This window comes from Pituophis catenifer, unplaced genomic scaffold (assembly GCF_029215685.1).
Source record: "Pituophis catenifer annectens isolate HBS135680 unplaced genomic scaffold, rPitCat1.0.hap2 SCAF_2, whole genome shotgun sequence".
NCBI lineage: Eukaryota > Metazoa > Chordata > Lepidosauria > Squamata > Colubridae > Pituophis > Pituophis catenifer.
In genome coordinates this window covers 4663396-4675523 of record NW_027256882.1, presented here as the reverse complement: position 1 = coordinate 4675523, position 12128 = coordinate 4663396, and the positions used below count along the sequence as shown (strand labels likewise).

General features: G+C 40.8%; 1 pseudogene; it reads right to left on the bottom strand.

Moving 5' to 3' along the window:
* LOC139311673 (zinc finger protein 721-like) overlaps positions 1 to 9275 on the bottom strand; it is a 34655-nt pseudogene extending 25380 nt beyond the window's left edge.
* Positions 9276 to 12128: the final 2853 nt, after the last annotated feature.

The following is a 12128-nucleotide window of genomic DNA, read 5'->3' as shown; positions in this document are numbered from 1 at the left end:
CAATCCATTTATTCAGTTGCTCCTACAGCAATCTTCTGAAAGAAGATGTCATTGTTTTTACACTCCATATCTTTAGATGGTTTCATATCACAAATTAAGGATACTGCAGTCCCTTAAAGAGATCTCCCTCCCACCCTGTATGTAGTCCTGATCCGGGTCATATTAATAAGGTAAATAAGTTGATTGCTTTCCACAGGATATTTCTCCCCCCCATCCCCGCCTCTGTGGGTTGTTTCTTGAGAAACATCCTGTTTTCACATTTCTACATTTAGAAATCCATACATTTCTATTTCCCTCCTGTGTAGATCCTCTTATGGGAACTAAGGTGACTTAGTTGCACTAGTACAATTTCTTCCGTGTCTGGGTATTAATGTAGTAAGTAAGAGACTGGCTTGTACTCAAACTCTTCCCAGATTCATTGCATACAGATGATTCTTCTCCTGTGTGGATCCTGTTATGGGAAGTAAGGGAACGCTTATCACAGAAGCCCTTCCCACATTCCAGGCATTTATAAGGTTTCTCTCCTGTGTGGGTCCTTTTATGATAAATCAGATGGCCACTTGTAACGAAGGTCTTTCCACAGTCTGTGCACTTATAAGGTTTTTCCCCTGTATGCATCCGGTTATGGCAACTAAATTGACTGTTTTGGCTGAAACTCTTCCCACATTCTAGACATTTATAAGGCTTCTCTCCTGTGTGGATTCTTTCATGACAAGTAAGAGAACTCTTTACACTGAAGCTCTTTCCACACTCCAAGCATTTATAGGGTTTTTCCCCTGTGTGGACCCGTTTATGGGAAGCAAGGGCACAGCTTTGGCTGAAGCCCTTCCCACAGTCTAGGCATTTATAGGGTTTTTCTCCTGTGTGGACCCGTTTATGAGAAGTAAGGCTACTGCTTCGGCTGAAGCCCTTCCCACAGTCTAGGCATTTATAGGGTTTTTCTCCTGTGTGGATCCGTTTATGAGAAGTAAGAGCATTCTTTACCCTGAAGCTCTTTCCACACTCCATGCATTTATAGGGTTTCTCTCCTGTATGGACCCGTTTATGACAAGCAAGGTTACTACTTGAACTGAAGGGTTTTCCACACTCAGTGCATTTATAAGGTTTTTCACCTGAGTGGATCCTTTTGTGGGATGTCAGATGATATCTATTTCTGTAGCTCTTTCCACACTCTATACACTTACAGGGTTTCTCGCGTGTATGAATCTTTTGATGGGAAGCAAGGCCACCACTTTGTCTAAAGCTCTTCCCACATTCTATGCATTTAAAAGGTTTCTCTCCAGTATGCATCCTTTTATGGTAAGTAAGGGAATTCTTTATACTGAAACTTTTTCCACAGTCTACACATTTATAGGGTTTTTCTCCAGTATGCATCCTTTCATGGTAAGTAAGGGAATTCTTTATACTGAAACTTTTTCCACAGTCTACACATTTATAGGGTTTTTCTCCAGTATGCATCCTTTTATGGTAAGTAAGGGAATTCTTTATACTGAAACTTTTTCCACAGTCTACACATTTATATGGTTTTTCTCCTGAATGGATCCTTCTATGGCATATCAGGTAACTACTAGTGCTGAAGCTCTTCCCACATTCTATGCATGTAAAGCGTTTTTCTCCAGTATGCATCCTTTTATGGAAAATAAGGGAATTCTTCCTACTGAACCTTTTCCCACAGTCTACACATTTATAGGGTTTTTCCCCTGAATGGATCCTTCTATGGTATATCAGGTCACTACTAATTCTGAAGCTCTTCCCACATTCTATGCATTTAAAGGGTTTTTCTCCTGTATGTATCCTTTTATGGGAAGTAAGGGAACCCTTCACACGGAACCTTTGTCCACAATCCACACATTTATAGGGTTTTTCCCCTGAATGGATCCTTTTATGGCATATCAGGTAACTACTAGTTGTGAAGTTCTTCCCACATTCTATGCATTTAAAGGGTTTTTCTCCACTATGTCTCCTTTTGTGGGAGGTTAGATAAATGTTGTCTCTGAAGCTCTTTCCACACTCTAGGCACTTATAGAGTGTTTCTGTGGTGTGGATCTTTTTATGAGAAGTTAAATTACCTTTCCACCCAACACTTTTTCCACAGTCCATAGCATTGTAGGGTTTCTCCCTTGCCTGGATCATTTTATGTGAAGTAAGATTATTACTGCAGGAGCTTTTTCCAGTTTTGCACTGGTTACTAGCATTGGGGTTTGTTTTGAATCTTTTTCTACTTTGACATTTCCCCGTATTTTCTTTGGAATCACGTTGGGTCAGGAAATGATCCATTTCCACACATTCAAGAATCGATTTTTCTCTCCAACTGTGCTTATTTGTAGATGTCTCCTCAGGAATTTCAGTTTTGATTATTTCCAATGGCACTAAATTTGTCTCTTGGTTATTTTCCTTCTGCGCATCAAATGCTTGTGGGGGAAGAAAAATAAATTAGAATAATGTACAACATACGATTTGCTGTCCCAATGCATAGATTTATCTAATACTGGCCATCTGCATAAATACCTTATGCCAGCAGACTTGAAATTCTGGGCTTAGAAAATTTAGAACTACACCGCCTTTGGTATGACCTAAGTGTAGCTCATAAAATTAACTGCTACAATGTCCTACCTGTCAAGAACTACTTCACTTTCAACCACAACAATACAGAACACACAATAGATACAAACTTAAAAGTGAACTGCTCCAAACTCGATTGCAGAAAATATGACTTCAGCAACAGAGTGGTCAATGCCAGGAATGCACTACCTGATTTTGTGGTTTCATCCCCAACCCCCCAAAATTTTAACCTAAGACTGTCTACTGTTGACCTCGCCCCATTCCTAAGAGGTCTGTAAGGGGCGTGCATAAGAGCACCAGTGTGCCTACCGTTCCTGTCTTCCTGTCCTCGGTGTATTTCGCTGTGCCCTCAAGACCCTGCTGTTCCGCCAAGCCGGGCTATCAATTTAATGATTTTTCAATTGGGTTTTAAATTTTTGGGGTTTTAAATTTTAGCCAAATTGTGTAATAATTTTAATTATTTTTAACTGATGTTTGTCTTTGTGTTTTTTAATAGGCTGTACACCGCCCTGAGTCCTTCGGGAGAAGGGCGGTATAGAAATAAAATTATTTATTTATTTATTTAATGTTCCCTTTATTTGTATTCATTTTATATATTCAATTCATGCTTATACTTATATATATATTATCTAATACGTACTCGACAAATAATTAGTGATTATTTATTATTATGAATATTGGTTACTAACATCTAACCCTCATTCTTGGCAGTTAAAAGGATAAAGCAAAAACACATCTGGACATCAGGATGTGGCATACAAATTGTCTCAACTATGAGACACCCAACTTGCATTCAATAAGACAACATATGTTGGACTTCCGGTCCGGAGCTGCGGCGCCACAGTCGGGGAATTACTGGGCTCCAACGAGCCCGCTGAAACCCCGACTGACAAACCGCTGTCCGACCGGTCTTCTTGTAGGGATGGGGGGTGAAGAGGAGCGCATCGGAGGGCCAAGAGGAACAGGCAAGTTCCTCGGAGGCAAGAGGGAATCCTCAAAGTCGGCGGCAGGGGTAGGCAGCCATGGCGGCTGCCACAAAGCCGCAGCAGACCGGGACACAAGATCGTGCAGGAGGAAGAAGAAAGAACAAGCCGGGTGAGTGACACCAACCCAGGCAAATAATGGGATTATTTGGAGTATCTTTTAAAATAAGACCCCAATTTTAAACTGCGGTTACAGATCCGTGGGGCTTGAAGATTTAAAAGAAAGGGGGGGAAAATGGAGACCCAAGACAAACTTTGCATTAATTAATTTGGCTAGAAGAACATGTTTTCAAAAATGTGGAAAATTGGATTCTTTTTTTTTATTATTTTTCTGGTGTGGATTGAAGAAATACTTCTTTGGGAATTTAAATCTGTGAAAGCTAACCAAGTTAATGAAGATTGACAGACGGATGGCTACAAAATTGCCATGAAGTCTGCGGTGACTAAGCAGGAGAGTGGATTGAAGAGATTTTACTTTCTACTTGGAAAAGAAATATTCTAAATGGCTTTCTATTTTGGATTATTATGATTATTTTGGATTTAACATTAGACTAATGGATTTGGGAAATCTTTATCCTGTTCTGCGTGATTTTAAGAAGAAAGATCTTGGACCTTTTCTACAATGGAAATTTACAGATTTAGCAAAAAGAAGGTGTGGTGCAGGAACAAAGACAGGAAGTGAAGACATCATGTTTGAAGCAGACATTTATACACAGAACTTTTAATTTGAATAGATGAACTTTGAAGTGGAATATGTGGACAGACAGGAAAAAGAAGAAATAAAATAGATTTAAATTAAATGAAACTAAATTCTAATGTAATGCTTAAAAGCCTAAAGGAATAAAAGGGTTTTGTTTTTTTTTTCTTGTGGATTAAACAGGAAGGTTTTTGGAAAGGGAAAAATAATAAATGGCAATTAAAATAGGGATTTATATACTAAGTGGTTAAAAATTACAATGAGAAATGTATACTAATGTGAGATAACTTTAAGAAAACTTATTATTTGTTGTAACATGCCTTAACTATATTTTGCAAACAAAGCTAGATTGTTGACTATGATTAACATATTATTGAATGAAACTATGAAATACACAGACGATAGAGATAAATTGTGATCTAATTTAACAAATATGGGAAATGATGATTATTATGAAACATAATGAGAATTAACTTTGATGAATATGCTGAGACAAGATCAAATAGATAATTATGATGTAAGGGAAAAATAAAATAATGAGGTGAAGGATACTAACTAGATAAGAGTTAGAGACTCGGAGGAAATAAGTGGGAAAATAATTAAATGCTGGAAATCAACCAAACAATGGTAGGAGAGATGGAGGAGATTATGCTGGAAATCAGACAATAAATTGCTGGAAATCAGCCAAGCAATAGGAGGAGAGTTGGAGAAAAATATGCTGGAAATCAGCCAAACAATGGAAGGAGTTCTGGAGGAGATTATGCTAGAAATTAGCTAAATAAAATATGCTGAAAGTCAGCCAAACATTGGAGGGAGTTTGGGAGAAGATCATGCTAGAAACTAGTCAAATACAATATGCTGGAAATCAGCCGATAATGTTGGGAGATCAGGAGGAGATAATACTGGGAATAATCTCAAAAGAGTTGATAACTTGGAGAAGAAATAAGCAATATGTTTTTTTTGTGATAAAACTGTAATATGTGGGATATTTAATTGGAAAGTTCAAGATATTTTGATTTGATAAAAAGGGTCAAATAACTAAGATGTCGACAAAATTGTGTTTTATAAATTTTAACAAAATGGAGATGTATTGAAATTGAACTTGATAATTTTGGTGATAAAATTGTAAGGTATATAATTAGAATAAGAGACTAGAATATTGTTAATAATTATTTGGATATTGATGAGATATAGATACAGAGATAATGAGTTAAAATTTAATTCAAAGTCAAAACTGTAGTGATATATTAGATTTGTTTAGATGAAAGTGTTAGAATTTTATGTTTAGATTGTTTTTTTTTTCTCTCTGTTTTAAGTTTTAAATTGTTTTAAATTTTTAAAAAATGTAAAGGAAAAGTGGAATAGAGCATGTTAAAAGAATGTAAGCATGTTGGCATCTATGACCGGATTGAAACTCTGTTCTTGAAAGTTAGATTTTATGTTTATGTTTGGGAAAAAATAAAAAAACATTTACAAAAAAAAAAAAAGACAACATATGTCGTTGCAACACAAAGCAAGACAAAATATGTTGCTGAGTAGGACAACTGCAACAGGCAAAAACATCCTGTCCCTGAACATCTTCCCAATCCCTCTGCAGTAATGACCCAGGGCCCAAGGATGACCACAAGACTCAATGTCAACCTTTGCTGGTCACCACAGTGATCTCTTTCTTCTAAATGAAACTGTGCTACTTAGAAGACCATAAAGGGGGACTGGAATTAATGTAAGAGGAAAAAAGAAAAGATGAAATCATTTTTAATAAGTTACGTACATATCTAAGTTGTAAATAAAGAATCTAGTGACAGCTTGCTCTGACTTAAATTGTCCTCCAGAGGAACCCTTACCTAAAGAGGCCACCATCCTAGACGTTTCCAGCATGACTTCTTGATACAGGACTTTCTGGCTGGGATCAAGCAGCAACCACTCTTCACTATTGAAATGGATGGCCACCTCCCCAAAGGACACAGGACCCTAAAGAAGGAAGGAGCCCTGTGAGAAGACTCAATAGAATTTGCAAGATCTCCTTCAATCTGAAAAACCTGAGAGCACAAAGTGAAATTTCTTGGACATTTCCCTAGTTGGACTCAACATAGTATATGATAAACAGGGCAGCATTCACATCACTTTGACTGACTCTGCTGACCTTCAATGTCAGCAAACTTCCTTGATCAAGTGGCATAGTGTGCCTTAGACACACCATCTACCAGTGGCCCCAATATTCCATCATGTTTGCAAGAGATTCCGTGGGATTTCTGTCTGACATAGTAACCTAATGGTCTTTGTGGTTCTTTGAACGGTCAACCTTGCTCACTCTCATGAACTTTCATGAAAATACTAGGAAGGCACTTCCAGCCATCAAAATGCAATTCATCAAGAGAGAAAGAGAAGAGAGAATATAACTTTGTCACTTTGAATGTATGCTAATCGGTATACATTAAAATGAAATTTTGTTGTATACAGCCCTCAAGGGTCTCCACCTCTAATAATTAAATACAAAATTATGCATATACCCACATATATGACACGAAGAAACAACAGTTTAGTTTGGATGTATACATGGCGAGAGAAACAAATCTTTGAAGTTTACCAGACGGATGGCATAGGGAACAAAGCTGTTACAGAATTTGGTAGTACTGTTAGAAATATTTTGAAACCTCCTCCTAGAGGAGAGCAACAAAATGTTAAGTGTGTGTGTGTGGTCTCTAACAATATTTTGAGCTCAAAGCACATAGCGCTTATAAGCAGTATCCTGAATGACAGGAAGTGAGCCTCCTATAATCTTCTCGGCTGTCCTCACCACTCTCTGTATGGACTTTCTCTGTAAGGCACTGCAGACACCAAAACAAACAGTGAACTAGTTTGTTAAAACGCTTCCATCCTGCCTCTGTAAAAAGTGGCCAGGGATAGAAGGAGAAACATGCACTCTTCTCATCCAACGAAAGAAATGCAGATATTGGTTTGCACTCTTCACTAACGTTGATGTGTGGAGAGAACAGTTCAGATTCTTTGTTAACTGCATCCCCAAAACTTAATACTGTTGACCATGTCTACAGTTGCATCCTTGATACAGAGTGGAGTATGACCAGTACGGATGTTTCTAAAATCTACGATGATCTCCTTCATTTTATTAACATTTCTGCTTCTCCTGTTTTTATCCCTTTCACCAAAGATAGGAAAACAAGATTATACTTACCATAAAGTAGATTTAGCCTAACTATTCATGTCTCCTGTCTGCTTTACTAGGGATAGGCAACATGAAGTGCCATGTGGTATTTTTTGAAACCAGAATTATATAACCTGTCAGGGTAAAGATTTAAGACCTGACCAGCTGCTATAATGATGTAATGCTGGGAATGAATCAGTAAGGTTTTTTGGCTGATATCACTTTAAGAGCCTGTAATAACACGACGCCCTGTTGGGGCGTATCTCTCTCTCCGTGTGTGCTTCTGTGCTGTAATTTACCTATTGCTATTTGTTTGAAGTCTGACTAAAGAATGTGTATGTATATATTCCTTGTAGATAAAACCACTATTTAAATACAAACCTCTGTTTGGTGTATTTACTTCTGGGTTGTCTTACATAGTCACACTGTGCGCACTCTGACATAAATTCCATACATCTCCAAAACTTAGATGAGAGCTGGGCCTAGTTTGACTGATCCATAAATTTAAATTTATAATTTTCTTGCTGTGTGCTTTGCTCAAGAATAGCATATCATATGTTGAATCCTCAAAGAAGACTAGAGGTCTCCTACTGCTCCCCCATATTAGCTGTTCCTTCCTACCTGAGTTGGAAATCCAGCAGTTCTTTCAGCTTCACCAATAGAAGGAGATGATTCAATGAACAACGGTGACTCCATTTTGTCCACTGGGAAGGAGAGAGACAGGATGGAAACAGGAAAGGGAAACTTCATCTTTTTAGCCTGAAGACACAAATTAAGATTTCTTCCTGTCATGCCCAGGAAACCTCCATTTCTCTCTCTTCTACACTCTGCCTATCATAGGGTCCATCATGGGAGCCAAGAATAAACTCACCACAGAAGAACAAACCTGTTACATTGTTCTCCTAACCTTTTGGAACAACACGTGGAAGTTTATACTCTTGGCAACCAAAGCATTTGCTCAATCACTGTAAATTCTTCCCCCCTCTCTACAGTTTGAAACCAGAGAAATTAGTGATATTCTAGCAACCCAGGAAACATGCTCACAAGGATAGGTGGTGTTGGAAATGGCCCAGCAGGGATCTGTGTAGGAATTTAGTCAAAATTATCTCTTTAGGAATGGCAAAAACAGATAAATCTCTCAGGATGGAGGAGGAGCCAGAATGCAACTCAAGGTGTTCCCTACAAGAGTTGGTCTTCTGGGAAAGGCCAACCATAGGCTTGCTCTGAAGGGAGGGAATTCCTTTGTGCGCCTTAAGTCTTCTAGCTTGAAGAGGGAGTTCGATCTTTCTTATTGGGCCACTTTCTACTAAGTCCAATGACTAAGACATGAGAAGACACAGAGAATTAAGGATAACTAGACTCTTTCTAGAAAGTCTCCAATCCAGTGGAACAGTCTGCCCTTACCTAGTGAGGTATCCTGACCTTGACTTTTATCCTTGGGGATCCCTCTGAAAGAAAAATCAGTAGAAAGATTTGTGAGATCCCCCAAATTCCTCCCCATTCCTGGAAGAACCTCAGAACCTGAAATATAAGCGGAGAAGAGCAGTTAAGAGGACAGGATAAAAGAGGATCTGGATTTTATTTTCTGCCCACAAAACCCTTCTGTCCATCAGTGGGAGAATCGCTCCAAACGACCGACTCTTTCCAAGAACGCAGGAACAATTTCGTTAATGAGTTTCTCTAAATATCTACTCGCATTCTTAACCTCCAAAACTCCATCAGGGAGAAATGGAAGACTTCAAGCAGGTGAAGATCCCTTCGTATTTCCCAAAAGAAGCTTCTCTGACCTGGAGGTCTTCCTGCTTCTCCTCTTCTCTGCCAGGCTCAGCAGGGACCTTCCAGCCACTGGCACCGCTGGCTCTCCAAAGATCCTTCCAGTCTTCCGGGAATCTGAAGGAGATGTGAGCAGGGGGTTCTTTTAGGCTTCCTTCTCTCCTTCCCACTTCTTGGATCTCCCCATGCACAGCCAAGAGCAATTATGGGGCGGATTTCCCGCTCCCTCCAATGTCCTTCCCTCCCCCCTGGGGTGGATCTGAGTGACGGGATCCCGTCTTGCCCGCCCCCACTGGATTCCCAGGGAACTCCTCGCAGGCGGAACTACCCAACCACACAGACGGAGTTGCGCATGCGCAGCCGGCTAGTCAGTCGGCAGCCAAGAGCGCGCCCCCTGCTGGCACCTGGGGGGAAATGGCGGCCGTGGGGGCAGCTTTGGAGGATTGGCAGGACAGCCTCTGCCCAAAGCTGCAGCTGCCCTTCAGAGCGAGCTGTGCAAGCGGCATCCGGGAGAAGCCAGGCGGAGATCGTGGGCCTCCCCGGGTCCTGGATGGTCTCTTCTTCTCTGTATCTCGCACACAATACAATAGAACAGAACAGAATAGAATTCTTGATTGGCCAAGCGTGATTGACGCACAAGGAATTGGTCTTTGGTGCATAAGCTCTCAGTGCACATAAAAGAAAAGCTACGTTCGCCAAGAATCATCAGGTACAAGACTGAATGATAGTCGTAGGTCAGGGAGGAGAGTCATAGGCTCCCCCTTTCTCCGTTTCTGCTCCAAAGGCTTTCTCCGCAGGGAGAAATTCGGCCTGGAGACAGATGCCTCAACGGAAGGGAGGCTTCCCATTGGCGAACCGGATCCCTTAGAAGCCAACCCCGAAGTACCCCTGTCAAGCCCCCCCCCCCCAATTCCACTTCTCCCCTCTTGTGGGAAGCCTCCGTGGGCTCCGCCTGTTGCTGCTGCTGGTGGGGACGTTGGCCGGGAGGGGGGAAAGGAGGGCCCAGGGGAAGGCTGGGGGGGAGGACCATTGAGGCTTGTGGGGGCCGGGGAGAGAAGGGGACTGGGGATATCCCTCCCCTCCATGGAAGACGTGAGCGGGATGGGAGCTTGCGAGACTCCTCCCCTTTCCTTTTGGACACGCCCCTCCCAGTGTGACTCCCAGAAGCAGCAAGAAAAGGGGTTCCGAGAGGGGTGGGAGGAGCCTATTCTGGCGGGAAGAGCGGAGAGACAGATAATCACAGCTCTGAGGAAAGGCCACCATGGGGGGGGGTCTTTGGGGTCCTCAGGAGGGGCTCAACTTCTCCTTTCTCTGGGTCAGAGACAGAATTGGGCCTTCTTCTGGTCCCCTCTTCTCCCTCCGCCCCCCAGGAGACCTTCTCACACCCGTCGCTGAGGCGAGTGACTTGGAAGAGCCTCACACTGGATCCCCTTCAAGCCCTCAGCCTCCACTCTTTCCCCAAAGACCCTTCAGAATAACCATGGCGTTTCTTATTTACAAAGGGAAAGAGTGGAATTGCTGGCTGAAGAATATATTGGATGGATTTATTCCACTAATACATGAATGGTATTAAATGGGAAACTATATGTAGAAGCTGCCTGGACCTTCTTCCCCACAACTACAAATCCTTAAAAGGCCAAAAATACCTTCCAAGTTGCAGAAAGAGGCAAAAGGCTGAAATTTTCTGGTTCCCCTTTGAGTCCTCTGGTGCAAAGGAAGAAGAGAAAGTTGGCTGAGGCACTTTCAATGCTGCATGGATTATCTCCAGATGTAAAATTATATAATTAGGAAAATATTACTAAAAATGCCAAGATTTTATAATGAGGAATGTTCCCACGTATTGTAGGCTACAGTGTCTCGTTTGCTTCTTTCATAGATAAACCTACCTTGCTAATGCTATTCTCATTCCATGGTTTTCAATGCGTCAATGTGCAACATAAAACTGAGTCAGATCTGAAGTCATTCCACCCCCTTCTAGCACTTTCTAACATTTTATTTCACTCTTCCCCTCCTACGTATTCACCTGGTGTCTTCATTTAGTTTTATTGTTCAATGTGTATAAAGTAGGGCATCCTTTAAATTGCGCAGAAACTGTTTATTAACCTTTCAAAATGAGAAAGGTGGTTAATAATGAGGAAATGTTTTTAAGAAATATATTAAGATCAAAAGTACAGTCACAATCATGCTAGTAAAAGTTTTCTCCAAAACCATAGCAACCTGACATGCCAACTATGATTGATCTTTCTGATGAACTTGGTATCAGAAAATGAAATACAGGCAGTAAAGTGGCATTTGAAAATCTTGAGAAATAGAAAATACGGTAATGATTAATCTGAGAAACTGAACAATGAATCATTTAAATCAAGAAATTAAAAAACTTTTTTAAAAAATATTGCGCATATGGTACACTGTTGGATGAATAAAACCATTTTTAAAGTCCCTTTTAGCTGGTTGAATAGAGTAGGGTAGGGTAGAGTAGAGAGGCTAGACTAGACTGAGCTGGATGAGATCTTGGAGGCCTTCAAGCCTAGCCCCCTGCTCAAGGAGAACATAAACTGTTTCAGACAATGACTGAAAAATCTCCACTGATGAAGCACCCACAACGTCTGAAAGCAAGTTGTTCCATTGGTTCATTGTCCTCACTGTTAGGAAGTTTCTCTTTAATTCCAGGTTGCTTCTCCCCTTGAGTAGTTTCCATCGGTTGCTTCTTGTCCTGCCCTCTGGTGCTTTGATTGAACTGACTGTGATATTGATGTCAATCGCATTGGCCCTCAGCTTATTATGGGTCATATGCATCCTTTGTCACTGCGTTCTTGTATTTCCCAGCTGAGCTTCATATTTTTGGACTAATAGACTTACTGTAGTTTGCCAAGTTCCTTATCAGTTTTCTTTACTGCGCATGTCCTACATTCCATTCCTTTATTACTACTCTTTCCTTTGTTCTCTCTGC